Source organism: Cetorhinus maximus, unplaced genomic scaffold (genome assembly GCF_964194155.1).
Source record: "Cetorhinus maximus unplaced genomic scaffold, sCetMax3.hap1.1 HAP1_SCAFFOLD_1312, whole genome shotgun sequence".
Lineage (NCBI taxonomy): Eukaryota > Metazoa > Chordata > Chondrichthyes > Lamniformes > Cetorhinidae > Cetorhinus > Cetorhinus maximus.
In genome coordinates, this window is record NW_027597253.1 from 75,385 (window position 1) to 91,048 (window position 15,664).

The window sequence follows — 15,664 nt, forward strand, 5'->3', positions numbered from 1 at the left end:
GGCCATGGTGGGATTGAAATACAAGGATATTGAAATACAAGGATATTGAAAATCAAGGCATTGCTGGACCAGGAACCAGTGTAAGCCAGTGATCACAGGGTGGGTGATGGATAAATGGGACTTGGTGCAAGTTAGGTTATAGACCATTGCCTGTGCAAGGATGCATCATATCTCATTTCAACATCTCTCCTTTGAGTCTCAGCCTTTACTGGTTCAGAAGTGTGGATTTGGAGTCAGGCCAGAAAATACCTTGGTCCTTGGATGATCATAACACTGTACCCTATACCTTACTCCCAAATCTTGCTATCATGCATTGAATGGTGTGATATTTTCTTTAATTTTCTTGTGTATTGAGGCCCAGTTTAGCCCTTGACGCTATGACAGTGGTGCCCACGTGAACATTTACACACTCTTTACTAAATATGAAGCATGTGGTGGTATCACTGCAGTGGAATATTGCTGCTTATATTTCAGCTAGTCCGGTTATTCGAGCAAATCCAGCGTTGTGTTGCATACAGGAAACTTCCTGTTCCATTATTTTTAAAAAGCATTGTTGACTATAATCTGATATCATGTGGAAGCACTGTGTTCCTGCCTATTTCTGAAATATAACTTTTGTAAATGGGCCTGTGTTTTTAGCCAACAGAAATGTCTTAGAAGCTCAGTATTAGCACAGTTCCGCCCATTGTGAAGTCCCCCCATAGCTTTTGATTGCAGCCGAGCCTCATTGGAATAGCCCGTGGCATCTTGAGTCCACTTTGAAAGTAAAGCTAGGATTGGGCTGATGAAAGGGTTAAGGGTTTTGTGGCTCTGTGTGTTTCTCTAATCCGACTTAATAATATGCTGCATTGACATCATTTGTAAAGACGTTCTGTGAAAGAGAAATGGTATGCAATTTAGGAGCTATTTGGCATTCAAAAGGATAAATTCTGTAACGCTCCACCTGAGTGAAGTTTCACATATTATTTTTCATTTGTTTTGAATTATTGCTTCACCGGATGAGAAAGTGATTGCCCCTGTATAATAGCTGCAGGATGTTATACTGGAGCTGGTGTGTTTACCTTTGTTCCTGAGTGTAAAGAATGTGGATGAATTGTGAAGAGAGTTTGAGCAGATTTTGTAGCTTCTGAAAGTTTCCTTTGGCCTGCTCCAACTGCAAAAATGTGCTTTTTGTTTTCCTCAGCCAGGTCTGTGCCAACCCTCGCTTCCCAGTCGGTATTAAAGAGGTGTGGGGGGGGGTGTTGGGGGTGGGGGGCTGGCCTTGTACTTGAAAAGGAGTCGTAAACGAGTAACAGGAATGAAATCCAATCGGGGTGTGGGTGCTTTTGGGCAGTGTCGACTAAACTGTTTGAACTACGGCCTCGTGGTTTGATGTTATCTGATCCCCTTGATTAAATTACAGTCCTGATACTGCTAGCTATCCATTATCCTGTACTTTCAGTGGATATAGTTTTAAAAGAAGGAATTCTGCAAGCTACATTGGGCTCTAAAAGTTCCCGCCCAATTCCGGGTTGTCACCGGATTGAGAGTGTCATTAAATCAAAAGTATTTTTTAAAAATCAAAATCCTTGTGAAATAATTACCCTCTGTCTTACAAAGACTGTGTCTTTATTTGTGGTGTGCTGAAGTCCAAAAAATACATGGAATTTCACACTCAACTCTGGTGGTGATTTGACCAGCGAAATCTCTCTTGTTGCTCATCACTAAAATTAGGAACAGGAGGAGACTATTCAGCCCTTCCAGGCTTTTCTGCCTGTCAGTCAGATCATGCCTGACCTGTATCTTAACCTCAGCTACCTGCCTCGGTTGCATGACCTTTAATATTCTTATGCCCAGAATTTATTTGTTGCCTGTTTGCTTTGGGAGTTAAACATAGAAATAGGAGTAGGCCATTAGGCCCTTCGTGCCTGCTCCTCCATTCATGTTGTTGATGGCACACTGCTGCTGTAGAATGGCCACACTCAGTACACTTGCCTGTCCTTTCATTTTTCAGCTCCCAATGTGAGCCTTGTGAATCTTATGGAGCCCTGGAAGCTTCTGAAGCTGTGAATTTAAGGATGCAGATGGTTGGAATAAACATTTAAGTCCACTAGTTGTCTTAAAACCTTCTGAACTGGGTGTAATATAGTTGCATTGAACTGTACAGACTCTGGAGAGGAGTATGCCATTCACTGCCTCAAGACTATTCTGCAATTTTATCCACCGTCACAGCCGTGCCTTTTTAATCCTAACTCTCTTACTTTCCAAGTAGCAATCTACTACCCTGCTTTGAATGTCCCAGTTGAATAGTGTCTGGAATAATGTATTTCACGTTCTTGCCCTCTATCTGTTTTGTGTGAAGATTATTTTTCCTTGTACAAGTCAGTGGTTTGGTTCAGATTTTTAGGTGACATCCTCTGTGCTCTCTTCTGATGGAGAATGACCCTTCCCTGTATTGACCTTCCATTACCCCTCTCTCTCTCTCTCTCTCATGTGTGAGGCCTAGTGCTTTTTTAAGGTCCTGCTTGCCGCCTGCCTCTGAGCCAGCATTTGCTCTCCTGTCCTTTGACTATGTCGATTTGCCTGGTACCCCTGTGAAATGCCTCAGTGCACTTTGCATTTTCTTTTCCTCTACAAGGGGAGGATGTGAACTATTTAAGATGGGGAGTACTTCCAAGAATTGGCTTTAACCACATCTGGTTCAGTAACCACTGAACCTGACTTGTGTGATGTTGACCACCCCTGTGTTAACATAATAGAGGCTGGTCAGGGAACTGCTGGAACCCATCAATGTGGTAACTCCCTGATTTGTTAAAACGGGGTTTGCAAACAGTGACTGATGAGAAGCCTCGAACAATGTTTCTGGCGAGCCTCGGGCGAGCTACATTAAGATGAAGTGCCACATCAAAGGTTATTGCAAAAAATAAAAGCTCATGGTGTAGAGGGTAACATATTGGCATGGATAGAAGATTGGTTAGCTAACAGGAAGTAGAGAGTTGACATAAATAGGTCGTCTTCTGGTTGGCAGGATGTGATGATAGGTGTGCCACAGTGATCAGTGCTGCGGTCTCAACTTTTTACAATTTATATAAATGACTTGGATGAAGGGACTGAAGGAATGGTGGCTAAATTTGCTGATGACACAAAGATAGGTAGGAAAGTAAATTGTGAAGAGGATGTAAGGAGGCTACAAAGTGTCATGGGTTAAGTGAGTGGGCAAACATCTGGCAAATGGAGTATAATGTGGGCAAATGTGAAACCATTCGTTTTGGCAGGAAGAATAAAATATCTAAATGGTGAGAGATTGCAGAGCTCTGAGATTCAGAGGTGTCTGGGTGTCCTAGTGCAGGAATCACAAAAGGTTAGTATGCAGGTCTGGCAGGTAATTAGGAAAGATAATAAAATGTTATCATTTATTGCGAGGGGAATTGATTACAAAGGCAGGGAGGTTATGCTTCAGTTGTACTGGGCATTGGTGAGACCACAGCTGGAGCATTGTGTACAGTACTGGTTTCCTTATTTAAATAAAAATATAAATGTGTTAGAAATAATTCAGAAAAGGTTTACGAGACTAATACTAAGAATGGGCGGGTTGTCTTATGAGGAAAGGTCGGACAGGTTAGGCTTGTATCCACTGGAATTTAGAAGAGTAAGAGATGACTTAATTGAAACCTTTAAGATCCTGAGGGACCTTGACGGTGGATGTGGAGAGGATGTTTCCTCTTGTGGCAGAATCTAAAACTAGGGGTCACTGTTTAAAAATAAGGGGCCGGCCATTTAAGACAGAGATGAGGAGAAATTTTTTCTGAGGGTAGTGAGCCTTTGGAACTCTCTTCCTCAAAATGTGGTGGAAGCAGAGTCTTTGAATATTTTTAAGGCAGCGCTAGATAGATTCTTGATTAACAAGTGGGTGAAAGGTTATCGGGGGCAGGCAGGAATGTGGGATTGGGGTTGCATTCAGATCAGCCATGATCTTATTGAAAGGCGGAGCAGGATCGAGGGGCCGAGTGGCCGCCTACTCATTGTATGTTCGTAAGAAGCACAAAGGTGCTCTGCGGCCTGCACAAAGAAGCTGTCCTTGCTGATTCTGAATATATACCTGTTTAACGAGTCAAATAATAGATCTCCTGTTGACTTAGCAGGTTAAAAACACAATCGAGGCCAAACTGTCAGACTGACAGAGGAACATGCAGCTTTGTTTCCTGGCCTCTGCTGAGTTTATGCTCCTCCAGGACAGTTGTTTGCGTATGATGATTTGCCTCTTGGTTGGGTGTGGGGAGGGCAGGTGGTGTGGCCTGGGCTTTAGGTAGAGGGAATTATAATCTAGCAGGGAGTTGCCACTCCTGATGGGCATTCAGTGACCTTGTGGAGGGAATGAAACAAAAAGTGTCACATGAAGGCAAGGATGCAGTTCAGCTGTGCTCCCCTCACAGGTCAGTTAGGCTGCTGTCACCTCCTGTTCAGGCAAAGCATGTGGTAAGGTAGCCTAGGTCCCTGAGATGCTGGAGGGCTGGTAATCCAGGGAGAGGCAGGAGAAGTCAGGGTGTGGGGGGGGTGGTGGCGATGGGGGAACTGAAATTTAATGGTTGTGCTGATGTTGCTCCTATCACACCTGGCTTTAGGAGGTAGTGTACGTGTGCTAATCATGTCATGTAAAATAAACCAGCTTGTAATGAGGAGAAGAGGGAAAAATATCAGGGAAACTCTCCATTGTCTTTTTCTACAAATTAACTTTTGACCCTTCAGCAAGATAACCGTCTCAAAACCTTTGTGAAGCACGTAGATGCCAATTCTCAATCTCCACACGTTTGAACATAAAGGGGCATCCACAGTGTTTAAATTCTTCCCCTATTTTCCATCTGCCATAACGTCCTGTCTGTAACCATGGCGATGCACTGCTCGGCTCCCTTTCACAGACCTTGTAAAGCGGCATACACAGAATGATCAGTCAACCCGAGACAGCCTTGTACCTAGTGAACATAACGAAACCACATGCGAAAGGAGACTGTTAGGTGCCAAATGCTCCTCTTCAATGTTATATCCCACAAAATGGTAACCTCTTGTTTTCTAGGTTTGACTGATGGCACAGTGCAACACACCACTGATTTAGCATGTGACTACCAAGTAGCCTATTCTTTGTATCTAGATAAGTTACAGATTGAATTATTTGCGCAGTACCTGAACTAAAGTAGCTGTGGTTAAAATGTATTGCACATGGCTATGAATGCTATGGGTTGGTTATATGTTCTCAGAAATGTTATTTTTTCCTCCTTGTCTCTCTCTTTCTCCACATTGCCTTGATAACGTCAAGCTAGGTTGATTTTATAACCTCTTAAATCATTAGAAGTCTACAGACTCGATAGGAAATGTGCTACTGCTCAGCCAATGTATTGTACATACCAATCAACCACTTACAAATTGTTTGCAAGGGTTAGAAGAAAGCCTTGCATTTCTATAGTGCATTTCACAGCCTTGGGACGTCCCAAAGCGCTTCACAGCCAATGAAGTACTTTTTGAAGTGTAATCACTGTTGTAATGTAGGAAACATAGTAGCCCAGTTTGCAATCAGCAAGCACCTACCCATTTCCACACACCTCACTGTATGAAAGCCTCGTCCATGCCTTTGTTACCTTTAGACTTGACTATTCCGATGCTGTCCTGGCCCCCTACCCTTCCTCCATCCGATATGAACTTGAGCTCAGTCGAGACTCTGCTGTCAGCACCCTAACTCTCACCATGTTCAGCTCACCATTACCCCAGTGCTTGCTGACCTACTTTGGCTCCTCGTTTGGCAATGCCCCAATTTTAAAATTCCCTTGTTTTCCATTCGCTCCATGACCTCGCGCCTCCTTATTCCTGTCATCTTCTCCATCCCTTCGGGGTCCCTGTGCTCCTCCAACTCTGATCCCTTGTGCATGTCTGAATTTAATTACTTGGTGGCTGTCTCTTCAACTGCCACCCTCCTTCAGGTACCATGCCCTAAGAAGCTGCTGGTGACCATGAACTTCCATTGAATTGCTCCATGATTATGCTTGACAAAGTAGTGCTGTGGTGTGCCTTTGCCTTCTGCAGGTCCTGGTTGACCAGGAGACTCCCACTCTTACTGCCTGCCATTAGGTGTATTGGAAGGCTGATGTTTGGCCAAGTTATGAATGCACCTTCCGTGGCTGTCGAGTTCTGGGGTGGGTCTTGAATCTGGAACTTCTGGCGCAGAGGTGGAGCCACTACCCACTGTGCCACAAAACCTCCCTACCGTGGGCCCCACACTCTGGAATTCCCTCTCCACCGTTCTCCTTTAAAATGCTATTTAAAACCTATCTATTTGACCAAGTCTTTGATCACCGGCCCTAATATTTCCTTAATGTGGATCAGTGTCAAATTTTGATAATGTAATATTCCTGTGAAGTGCTGTGGAATGTTTTTATTATGTTAAAGGCACTAAATAAATACATTGAGGGATTTAAAACTGCGCAGAACATTGGGGAGGGTTCCTGCTCTTTAAAATAACACCATGGGATCTTTTACATCTACTTAAGAGGGCAGACATTTGCCTTGGATTAACATCTCATGCTGAGGGTGTTACACAAGAAATGCATTTTGATACATTTTAAATGCAAGAATGTTGGCTAATTGGTCTTATGATCAGCTAAACTGGCTGGGGCACAGAATTGTAACCAGAAACAATCTGATATGAGGCCTGGAGACCTTTTTGGAAATTTTTTTTTTTGCTTACCTATAATGAACCCCCTGCGAAGACGTCACTCTCTGCATCTGAGTTAGCTGCCAACTGTAAATGATCAACCTACTTCATTGAGATTCAGTGACTCTAGCCTGTACTAGACAAGAGTTCTTGATATCATTGACTTCCCGCCAGCTTTTTAACAATGGGTGTGTAATCTCCAAACCATGAGAGGTGAACCGGAGATAGAACTATTGACAACCTAATTTGCTTCGCAACCCAGAATGACTCATTATGCCCTTATCAGCGACTTCCATTTTGATCTCATTGGCTAAGCTATCTTATTGCCTCGCCACCGTCTAGCACTCTGTCTAGCTTGTCTTATTCTGAACCTGTCTGAATACTTGATTACCTCTCCCGGTAACAACAGCATATTGAATCACATATGCTAGGACATAAAACTAGTTGTGGGCTGCTGAAATGGCTGATTAAGTGAACGAATGGAGTTATGCAGACCCTGCTCTATTCTGGTTATGGCTGAGATGACAGTCTCAGTTACAGTCTATCCCCCTTGATTCAAAGTTGCTTATTTCAAATTATATCTTTCTTGCACTTTTTTCGTTTTTAAAAAAAATCATTGAGTATGTTTTACTGGCCTAGGAGTGGGCAAAATTCTGGCAGATAACGTTCAATGTGAGGACATGCAAGGTCACCCGCTTAGACCTTAAAAAAAAATTGGAATATTTTGTAAATGTGAAAAGCCAGGGAGCGATTTAGGAGTCCAAGTACAGAACTCACAACATTAGATAGATACAAAAAATAATTATACAGGCTAACGGAGGAATGTTGGCCTCTATCTGAAAGGGGACTGAAATACAAAGGAGAGGAAGTGATGTGAGTTGTATAAAGCTCTGATCAGACCTATCTGGAGTAACTGGGTTCAGCTTTGGGCTCCATAGCTCAGGAAGGAGATATTGCCCTTGGAGGGGGTGCAACTGGGATTCGCCAGAATGATACAGGGGCTAAAAGGGAATAAATTGCGAGGACAGGTTGCCCAGACTAGGCTTGTATTCTCTTGAATATAGAAGATCAAGGGGTGATCTAATCGAGGGATGTGAGATTAAAAGATTCAATGGAGGGGGGTGCAGGGAGTGGGTGGGAGGGGTGAGTCCAGAACAAGGGGACAGAACCATCAAACTCAAGCCAGGGCATTTAAGGGTGATGTCAGGAAGTAATTCTACACACAAAGGGAAGTGGGAATTCAGACCCCCCCCCCCACACACACACACACACACACACACACACACAAAAAAAACTGAGGCTGGGGGTCAGCTGAAAATGTCAAAAACTGAGCTTGATGCACTTTTGTTGGGTTCAGCCTTATGGGATCAAGGCAGGTAGATGGGGTTAAGATACAGATCAGAATGGACTTAAGGACTTTTATCTGTGCGTTCCTATGAAGGAGAGGAGATGGGTGTGGATTGGGGTGGGAGGACTGAGGTTAGTAATTGGGGTTTCTGTCATAATTTGGGACATCTGTGTTGAACGCCCCCCCCCCCCCCCCGCCCAGCCACTGAATATAGAACAGGTTTCCCAAGCTCGGATCACCAGCCAGGATCTTCTTTCTGCTTGGAGAATGTGGGTATCTGGTGAAGGTGGCGTCAGGCTTGTTCCGAAGCTCCCTGCTGTCAAATAACTTAGTGACAGCTGCTGTCCTGCTCACAAGTGAAGAATGCCATTTGAGTAAGACACCAGAGTTGGCTAACACCTGTGGAATTGGACTGCAGAATTAATGAGTGTTATCAGGAAGGGAGAATTGCCTCCCTCTTTTGAAGAGGATATGAGATTGTCCCAGTTAGAATCTCACTGTTTTGGTTGATAACATGGATTTTTTTTGCGGTGCGTGGGAGCCTTGAATACGCTGCTGACACAATGACTTCAGTAGCATGGTTCCTGTCCTTTTGTTCTAGATTTGAATTCCCAGTCTGTCAGTTGCCCCATTTTTATTAATCCTTTCATAGTTGCAAGTGTGCTCTAGAAATGTTCAATGAGAAAATGTAAAGGATCCAGATATTCTCTGAATTATATTGTAATCAAACATGGACGACTTTGAACTTTTGAAAGCAGTGTGGCTCTGTCTTGTACAGTAATGCACCTTGTGGAATAGTAAGCTGCACTAGGAACTAGAATCACATGCTCTTCCTGTACACACCGACTGCAACAATGATTCCCACCTTTGTTTAATAGAAGCTGAATGCTGAGTAAAACTGCCTTAGTGTACCTTGCCTTCAAGCTCATCTCTGAGTGCCTCATTTCAGCATTGGCTGCTGTCTACTCCAACCGCCCTCCTGAGAGATTCGACTGACTTTGTTGACAGCTGGGGCTGAAAAGGTTAAATTGTGAGGACAGGTTACGTAGACTATGTCTGTATTTCCTGGAGTAATGAAGATTAAGGGTAATCTAACCAAGGTGCTTAAGATGATTTTAAAGGATTCGATAGGGTTGATAGAGAGAAACTATTTCCTCTTGGTGGCGGGGGGGGGGGGGGGGGGGGGGGGGCGGTGGCGGTGGCGTAGGGGGGCAGGGGGAGAAGTGGGAAAAGAGTCCAGAGCAAGGGGGCAGAACATTAAAATTGGAGCCAGGCTATTCAAGGGTGATGTCAGGAAGCACTTGTTCACACAAAGGGGAGTGGAAACTTGGAACACACGTTTTTTCCCCCCACCCCTCCTCCTCCACCCCACCACCACCAACAAAAAACTGAGGCTGAAGGTCAGTTGGAGATGACGGAATCATGGTTGATTTTTTTATTAGGTTAGCATTTTAAGGGTTACGGAGCCAAGGTGGGTAGATGGAGTTAAGATCGGCCAGATGTTGAATGGTGGAGCAGACTCGGGGCTGAATGGCCACCTCCTGGTTTGATTTGCTGTGAAATCAGAAAATTTACAACCACATTAGTCAGGAGTAGATTGAGATTAAAAAGCCACATGCTGAACACATGGTGCTATTGACCCTCTTGTAGGTATGGTTTAAGTAGGCATGGTAAGTTAGTTTTCTCCTTGCCTCAGTTAAATTTGACATTGATCATGTTTCTAGCTTTATTTCTGACTTTATGCATGTGTATCATTGGAGACCTCAGGATGCACAGTTGCTTGTGTTTTACCCTGTATTGTAGACCTGGGTCTGCATTCTGAATCATTTGGTTTCCAGTATTGACCCTCCTCAGACTCAGTCCCATTTAATTCAATTCCCAGTAAAAAAATGAATTTTGTATATTTAATTCACATCTGGATTAGATGCTAGTTTTAGCTTTTACAAAGTTTTATGGAGCATTGAACACGTCACTGAAGGGTAGGGATGGGGAACTAATCTTTTAATTGAATGTTGTGAGTGTAGTGAAGATTCTTTGAAGCCCTGTGGGGAATGAAAAGGAGCTTCAATTGGATTTTTAAAAACCGCTCTTTCATAATCTTTTTCAGGTTGGCAGAGCGAGAGTGTGATTTCAGTTTGCACTTTTTCTTTCATCCTTTATCTACCCTTTCACTCAGTACAGCTCGCTGATGAGAGCACTAGGTGCTCACGTTCTGATCTTTAAAGATGTGTTGCATTATAATTTTTACTTTGATACTTTAAAAGGGATAATGTGGGAGCCCCCTTTGGGATCTCTGGCATTGCTGCAATCACTCCTCACATCAGGATTGGAATGTTTGGTTGAGTTGCCTCAATTCCCCCCTATTGCTAAGCAGGTTAGTAACAGCTACACAAAACAATAGTATTGTTTACACCTCTCAGCAATGTTCAATGTTAGCTGAATAGCTGTCATTAAACTTGCCTCGATGCCCACATTTTGTCTTCATGCTAAACTCCATAGTAACTTTAACATAGCAGTAAAAGTAAATGCTGACAAACCTGTGCTTCAGTGCAACCTCCATGCACTAATGTGGTTCCACTGAACCTTCCCACTGCCTCTTTGCAATTTACCTGTACCCAGAGGTTTACTAAACTAGAAGGACAAATCAAACTGGCTGCATTAATTTATTTCAAATTGAGCTCTTTCTGCTGCACATGAACCCAGAATCAAGACGAAAATGTTTTTTTTAGTGTGTGGGGGCTATAAGACCATAAGATACAGGAGCAGAAATTAGGCCTTTTGGCCCATCGAGCCTGCTCCGCCATTCAATCATGGCTGATAAGTTCCTCAACCCCATTCTCCCAACTTCTCCCTGTAACCTTTGATCCCCTTACCAATCAAGAACCCATCTATCTCAGTCTTAAATACACTCAATTATTTAATTAAATTCAATTTAAAAAACTAGTACAATAAATAACTCAGTTTGTCTCATCTTGGCCCTGCTGCAAGGGATGGTACTTTCAGGGAAGGTAAAATGTCTGCAGTGTGTCAAATCAAACTCTCTCCCTTTTATTTTCCCGAAAGGGTGGAATATCTTAAATGCATTCCTGAAATTATTTGTACGGAATGCTGTCTAATTTAGGACAGGCATGCTACTGAGTTGCAAATTTGTCATCTGGTTTTCAGTGTGGCTCTCAACAGGGTAGATTGAAGATGCACTACCCCCTCGAGGGCTATGTTTACATGAAGGTGTCAACTTGCAATTGATCTGTCATTCCCGTTACATATCTCAGTGCCTGTATGTTTCAAACTTTGCTCACCAATTAGAATTCTAACTTTGTGATCGCATGTTTAACTGTGCGCATTATCAGTGAGATGAGCCATCATTTCACCCTTCAATGGTGGTCTATCTGCTGGCTTTCCTTGTAGAGGAAAGCTGGCCGAGCTGTGTGGCTGGTGTCATTCTGGCTGGGGAAACCCTGAGATTTGTGTCTTCTGTTTTGGCTTTGTCCTGTTATGAATTTGTGGGTCTGTTTGGTCCGGATGTTTCATTGGTGGATAAATGCTTAGAGGAACACCAAGCTCAGACTAAACCTGTGATATCTGGGGCCCTGAATTTCTGTAATTGGGCTCCTCCTCAAAGCTCCGTTTTGGTGCTTTTTGAATTCGTTTTGGAAGACCTGAAAGCTTGAATGATTCTGCTTTAAATTAGTCTCTGCTGCCTCTTTTAAAATTGATCAATTTAATGAATCCATGTGAATAAGTTGACCAAGGGCAGGGATTCACTGTCATTGAGATCCTCACCAGCCTGTGCATCGAACATGTTTAACACCTGAATAGTGAGGCTTGGCATTTTGGAAGCTTAATCATGAAGCAGATCCCTCTCCTTTTGGGCGATGGAGGATCTCTATCAGGTCTGACTCCGTTAACTTATTTATGCCAAAATAGTTCCAATTAGCAACAACAGTTTGCATTTATATCGTGCCTTTAACATAATAAAATGTTCCAGGATGCTTCACAGGAGTGATTATGAAACAAAATTTGACTCTGAGCCACGTAAGGACACATTAGGATAGCTCGGTCAAAGAGGTCAATGTTAAGGAGAATCCTAAAGGAGGAGAGGGGGGCGCGGAGAGGTTTCAGGAGGGAATTCCAGAGCCCAGGCAGCTGAAGACACGGCCACCAGTGGTTAACACTCTGAACCTGGTAGAGACCTTCCATCTCTCCAACAGGAGGAAGGGTCTGCTTCATGCTTTCCTGATGAGTTTCCAAAAAGCCAAGCCGCCCTAGTCGGATGAAAATCGGGTGTACAAGTGAAGAGAACAGAAGGAGGGCTGTAGGAGGTTAGAGTTTGGAAGGCGAGACACCAAGGAGAGATTTAATAATAAGGATGAGAATTTCAAGTTGGTGTTGCCAGATCGGGAGCCAGTGTAGGCCAACAAGCACCAGCAAGGTGGAGTGATGGGTGAACTGGGCTGATATGGGTTAAGACACAGGCAGCAGAGTCCTGGATGAGCTCCAAGCTTATGAAGGATGGTAGATGGGAGGCTGGTCAGGAGAGCATTGGAATTGTAAGATCCGCATGTAACAAAGGCATAGATGAGGGTTTCAGCAGCAGATGAGCTGAGACGGGTGGAATTGGGCAATATTATGGAGAAGAGGTAGGCTGTCTTGGATGCTGATATGTGACCCCTTGGCCAGATTAAATGCTGCAAAGTTGAGTAAATAAATGGAAGATAAATGCAAATCAATAAGTACTTTATCAAACTGGAGGCAAATGTTAACGACTTGCACCTATTATGGATTTTTCTTGGAGGGAGGAGGTTAACTCCGGCCTCCCAACAGATTAAAACTCATCTGCTCCTCCATTGTGTGCGCTGATCACTATGGTTTGCGATGACTGTAATTTCTGGTCTGAAAGCCACCTCATGTGTAAAATGCTTCAAGCTGAGCTGTATGTGCTTCCTGTGATACCAGCAATCCCCCAAGATAGGGAACTCAAGGGCCAAAATGAGCAAAGAAAACGAATGTGATGTGTCAGAGTGCAGAAGAATCCCTTTCATCCTTGGAACGAGGATTTATATCTAACCTCTTGGTAGCAATAAAAGTGTCTTCTCTTTGTTGTCTTTGGGGATTCTGTGTGAAATACAATCAGTCTCTGGTTTTAGTGAGCGTGACTTTACAGCATGTTGCTGCCCAGAGCTCAGTACAGATTGGCCTTCGGTTTGCAGTTGTGTACGGGAGGTGATGCAGATGCTCATTATGCAGCGCCCTTGGCTGTAAATTGGATGGAAGGTTTCTGCATGTACATCCCAGTAAGAGACCTTTTCAGACACAGGGCGCAGAGTGAGGTTGCTCCAGATACATCCAACTAAGTTGAGGTGTATGGTTTGCAACCCCATGGTCTCAGGTTTGTTGATTCCCAGAGCCACTTGAGTGATGATAGCAGGAGTTTTGGCGTGGGGGTTGGAGGGTAGCCACTCGACGCTGTGCTGGTATCAGTGCACCCTGTTTTATTGGAATGCATGGGGTTAGCAGAACACTGAAAATCAATCTTTGCATTTTGTCAGCTTTAAAAGAAAACTCCTACTTAAAATGATCGTGTAGTCAACAAAAGGGCAGAAGCTGAGTGGTGTAAGTGAACAATCCCTAATTAGGACTTGTCACAGACCCTGGCATCCACAACCTCTCTGGTAAGATTACCTCTTGATGTCACGTCCATGTGATAACCAGTCAGTGACACTCGCAGGTGACTTGGCCTGTTGAAAATGTACTCCCGCTTCCTCCAGTGCAGTCTTAATGTTGAGGGCATTTCTTCCCAGCAGCCGGTAGGGTCAGGGGGCAAGTGAAGCACCACGGCAAAGTGCAACAGTGAGAAAATCTTTTCAACGGTTTACTAATTGTGGTTGGCCAGCTTTGGAAGGAGCAGCATTTGTTTCTGGTCTATAAGCTGTGGTTTACTGAGTAACTGCAAGTGAAAATGAAAAGCTTCCTTTTGAGGATTGATTCCAGGGGTAATTGATCTCTGAAACTTGGGCATTATAAAAAGTTAATTTCATCTCCTTTTTCAAGAGCTTAACCTCATGACTGTACACTACTCGGTGCTGCTGGAATGAGGAGCACTGAAGTGAAAGCAGGGCTGGCATTTAGGGTCTGTTGAGTTCTAATTCCAGGGCCGATGACTGTCTCCATGACCTCGCCCACCCCTCTCGCTCTAACATCCTCTACAACCTCCCAGATATCTCCGCTCCTCCAATTCTACCCCATAACACATCCCTGATTGTAATCGCTCCATCATTAGTAGCCGAGCATTCAGCTGCCCGGGTCCCAAGCTCAAATTGTCTCCGTAAACCTCTCCCTCTCCCTCTCCCTTTTCCTTCCTCTCTCTCTCTCTCTCTCTCTCTTTTCCTTCCTCTCTCTCCCTTTTCCTTCCTCTCCCTCTCCCTTTTCCTTCCTCTCCCTCTCCCTTTTCCTTCCTCTCCCTCTCCCTTTTCCTTCCTCTCCCTCTCCCTTTTCCTTCCTCTCCCTCTCCCTTTTCCTTCCTCTCCCTCTCCCTTTTCCTTCCTCTCCCTCTCCCTTTTCCTTCCTCTCCCTCTCCCTTTTCCTTCCTCTCCCTCTCCCTTTTCCTTCCTCTCCCTCTCCCTTTTCCTTCCTCTCCCTCTCCCTTTTCCTTCCTCTCCCTCTCCCTTTTCCTTCCTCTCCCTCTCCCTTTTCCTTCCTCTCCCTCTCCCTTTTCCTTCCTCTCCCTCTCCCTTTTCCTTCCTCTCCCTCTCCCTTTTCCTTCCTCTCCCTCTCCCTTTTCCTTCCTCTCCCTCTCCCTTTTCCTTCCTCTCCCTCTCCCTTTTCCTTCCTCTCCCTCTCCCTTTTCCTTCCTCTCCCTCTCCCTTTTCCTTCCTCTCCCTCTCCCTTTTCCTTCCTCTCCCTCTCCCTTTTCCTTCCTCTCCCTCTCCCTTTTCCTTCCTCTCCCTCTCCCTTTTCCTTCCTCTCCCTCTCCCTTTTCCTTCCTCTCCCTCTCCCTTTTCCTTCCTCTCCCTCTCCCTTTTCCTTCCTCTCCCTCTCCCTTTTCCTTCCTCTCCCTCTCCCTTTTCCTTCCTCTCCCTCTCCCTTTTCCTTCCTCTCCCTCTCCCTTTTCCTTCCTCTCCCTCTCCCTTTTCCTTCCTCTCCCTCTCCCTTTTCCTTCCTCTCCCTCTCCCTTTTCCTTCCTCTCCCTCTCCCTTTTCCTTCCTCTCCCTCTCCCTTTTCCTTCCTCTCCCTCTCCCTTTTCCTTCCTCTCCCTCTCCCTTTTCCTTCCTCTCCCTCTCGCTCTTTTCCTTCCTCTCCCTCTCGCTCTTTTCCTTCCTCTCCCTCTCGCTCTTTTCCTTCCTCTCCCTCTCGCTCTTTTCCTTCCTCTCCCTCTCGCTCTTTTCCTTCCTCTCCCTCTCGCTCTTTTCCTTCCTCTCCCTCTCGCTCTTTTCCTTCCTCTCCCTCTCGCTCTTTTCCTTCCTCTCCCTCTCGCTCTTTTCCTTCCTCTCCCTCTCGCTCTTTTCCTTCCTCTCTCTCTCGCTCTTTTCCTTCCTCTCTCTCTCGCTCTTTTCCTTCCTCTCTCTCTCGCTCTTTTCCTTCCTCTCTCTCTCGCTCTTTTCCTTCCTCTCTCTCTCGCTCTTTTCCTTCCTCTCTCT